This window comes from Limanda limanda, chromosome 13 (genome assembly GCF_963576545.1).
Source record: "Limanda limanda chromosome 13, fLimLim1.1, whole genome shotgun sequence".
NCBI classification, from domain to species: domain Eukaryota; kingdom Metazoa; phylum Chordata; class Actinopteri; order Pleuronectiformes; family Pleuronectidae; genus Limanda; species Limanda limanda.
The window spans coordinates 9,895,249-9,899,395 of NC_083648.1; positions in this window are offsets into that span (position 1 = coordinate 9,895,249).

The window sequence follows — 4,147 nt, forward strand, 5'->3', positions numbered from 1 at the left end:
ACATGCACCTACCTTTATCCGGACTGAAACGCGTCTTTAAGCCATGTCCATGTCGGATGTGGAGCTCCATGCACCGCCGCCTCCTCGGCTCCGTGTCGGTTCTGTGTCCGAGCTCCGTGCGCTCCGCTCCGCCACAGCTGACTTGTGACGTCAGGGACTTACTGCACGTACAGGCCAGTCTGATGTGATGGGAGGAGAGAGACGATTCATAAATGCATCCAAATATCACACAAGTGGGCTCTAATGTTCACCAGCTAAATATCAAATCATCCAAATAGAAGTTTAAAAGTACAATGGAGAGAATACTCGTGTTATAGTTCACTGCCCCCCCCCCCCCCAGTGTAACTTTATATACTGTGAAGTTTAAGATAAGATCAACAGGCTGAGTCACGATGAGAGGGGTCAATGGACAGACCACTGCTACAAATATAGGATCCATTACTCGAGAGAAAAAATATAAATATTAGAAATTAGATAAACTAACAAATAATAACAAAGAATAAATATGAAAATACATGCATTGCAAACATTGTAATAACTCATTGAATGATACATACATACATACATACATACATACATACATACATACATACATACATACATACATACATACATACATACATACATACATACATACATACATACATACATACATACATACATACATACATACATACATACATACATACATACAAGGACTTATGTGTGCTCACGTTTATAAAAACTCCTACATACACAGTCAGTATATATATGTATAAAGCATAATTGTACAGACAATGTCCAAATACTATATAGTGCATATAAGCATGTATGAATAGGCCACATTAAACTGTGTCATTAAAGCAGCAAATGTATTTCTCCAGCTTTGGGTTTTTAATCATACAGTCATTGGTTTTTAGGAGATCATCCCCCTCTATTGGTAGAAATACTGAATTGATGCACTGATTCAACAGGTTATAATGTAAATTGAGTTGAGTAGATAAAGGGTTTCATTGAGGTTCACACTCAAACTTCAGATAACGTTGTTCAAAGCACAATTTTATTGAAAGAATAGGATTTGTGGAAATTTAAATTGATAGTGACCAAGCTGTTTCACAAATGAAAGAAAGACTAAAGGTGATGAAAGTAATGAGCACACAATGTCGCTTTGACAAATTAATCACTTCATCTTCGACAGTTTTTGGTTTGCAGGCTTTTGAGTTTGCACATTAAAATAACCAACACTGACTGTTGTGGGTAATAATTTACGTCACACAAATTGGCAGGAGGAAAGAACGGATTATACAAAAAGGAATTTAAATGAATAATATGCATACGTCAGTTGGAATTGATGATATAAATACTGAGCTGGGACTGTGAAACCGAGGTTGTCTAGACAAACGATGCACTGAAATGGGATTTATTAAAACTGACAGTTGCACAAATGAACGATGGGGTGTGAAAATCAGTAATGTTCGCCATTGGAGCAACGCATGGATGTGTGTCGTGAGCTGTGGAGGTGTTGATGAGAAAGCTATGCATAGTTTGTGACTGCTCTATTGGAAAATACAGCGTGATCACATGGACCAGTGTGTGGAAGGCCAGCGTCCTGGTCCTGAATGTTCTCTGAAGAATAACCTTCTGTTTGCAGCTGTAACCTTGAGAGAAGCTTTGGGAACGTTCTGTGACAGTTACCCAAACACCACGATCACTGCAGCCATCAGCAAAATAAAAAATGAATCACATAGACAGAAGCTGAAGTAGGTGACCGCAGGTTCAGTAAATATTTTAGTAAAGAGCCATTGTTGTCAAGCTCACAGGCCTTGCTCAAGTTCCTGAGCATATGCAAGACTGCCCTCTGCTGGTTGATATAATGAACAGTCCGACACAATAAATATATATTTTTTTAAACAATGACTGAGGATGATCAAAGTCTCTTGAAAGGCCTTGCGGTCATAAAGTTGTATTAAAAATAGAGATAGTTATAGAACTCATGTGTAAAAAAAAAGATGTGTTCATGGCATATGTTCTAAAAAGGCATTTAAAACAAAGATACATATTATCTAACATAAATGAATATAAATCTTTTGGACATCATAGTCAAAAAAACTCAACATGCATGTGTCCAGTTGCTGTTCTCCAGGGAGCATATGACAACAAGTCCCAAGCATTTCCTGTTCATCATTTGTTCATTGGCAGAACTGAATGTGTGATCACATGAGAGAAATAGTTTATCGGCAGATTTAAAAGTCGAGATAAGACGAGCGTTTCACTCCCGAAGCTCGTTGAAAAGGAAATAAAACAAAGGAAAGGAACAGACTGTGGCCTATTAACGTATACATCTGTGTGACCTGAGGATGAACCTTTAACTGCAGTATAAAGTAGAAGAGGGGGTGAATGAAGCTTAATATATTATCCTTGTCTCCTACAGACCCTGATTGATAAAGCAGGGGCTCAAGTGAGTTGCAGTGACCTCAGTAGTGCTGGTGTTAAACCTCAAGTATCTGAATACTGAACATGATTTGATTCTATTCTACTTTAAATAAAAGTCACTGCAGGCTATAGGATATGGACAGCAACCATTGGATAAGCCAATATACATACTATGAAATTATCAGTAGGAATATCAGGAGAATTTATAGATCTGGCTTCAGTCTGATGCATATTTGTCCCCGGTTAAAAGTTGGGTGAGGAATGTTAAAGGTTAAATGATCCTGTAACCTTGTGTCATGATTGATCACTGGGAACTCAACCAAGGATGTTAAATATCAAAGCCCTAAATTAAAACACAGGCCCACTGAGGCCTTCTACGTGTCACTGATGACCATCTGACCTTTTCTGGTAACTCACAGGAGACAGCTGTCCTCTTGGGTGATGCAGGGAACAGCACTGCTGCAAGAACACCCCAGCAATAGAGTAGAATGGAATGGAATGGAATGGAATGGAATAGAATACTGGTCCTGTATCCAATCATGAACATCTCCAGTAGAATAACCAATATAACTTATATCTATATCAATAATTTTAATCTAGTTTGATATCTAGTCATGACCATAATTAACTGCCAGAATAGAGAAGATATATTACAAATGGTAAAAAAAACAAGAAGATCAGTAATAAAGAGAATAGATTGTAACATAATGACATTATAGTAAAATGTTATCAAGGACTCAAAGCAGAATAGAATACCTAATAAAACTATAATTGTATTGTGGTTTACTGTTATTAGAAAAACTGAAAACAACAGAACAGGTTATTTTATGAAATCATAATTACCTATTACTAGGGTAAAGCTGAACTGAATAGAACTTTAATAACATTATAATTATGATCGGGGACTGACTATGGTGATATTTGATATATTTGTATTGTCTTAAATATAAATAGTCCTCATCTCTTCTAGTTGAGCTGTAACATTTGATCAACAGTGAGATGTTCCTCATCTTCAGTGTGTGGATGTTCTTCATACTCAGTCTGTGGTTGTTATTCAAATTTAGTTTGTGGATGTTCTTCATACTCAGTCTGTGGTTGTTCTTCATATTCAGGATGTAAATGTTCCTCATAGTCAGTCTGTGGATGTTCTTCAAATTCAGTCTGTAGATTCTCCTCATATTCAGTCTGTAGATGTTCAGTCTGTGGATTTAGCACATATTCAGTCTTTAGATGTTCCTCATATTCAGTCTGTGGAGTTACCAAATATTCAGTCAGTAGATCTTCCTCATACTCAGTCTGTAGTTCTTCCTCATATTCAGACTGTAAATGTTCTTCTTACTCAGTCTGTAGATCTTCCTCATACTCAGTCTGTAGATGTTCTTCATATTCTTTCTGTAGATCTTCCTCATACTCAGTATGTTGATGTTCTTCATATTCTTTCTGTAGATCTTCCTCATATTCAGTCTGTAGATTCACCTCGTATTCAGTCTGTAGATCTTCCTCTTACTCAGTCTGTAGATCTTCTTCATACTCAGTCCGTAGATGTTCTTCATATTCACTCTGTAGATGTTCTTCATATTCACTCTGTAGATGTTCTTCATACTCAGTCTGTAGATCTTCCTCATACTCAGTCTGTGGTTCCTCCTCCTTCAGCCGCTGAGCTGTGAGAATGCGCCTCAACGCGGCGCATGCGCACTGCGCGACATGTTCAAGTCGCTTCTCCGGGGTGTTTGAA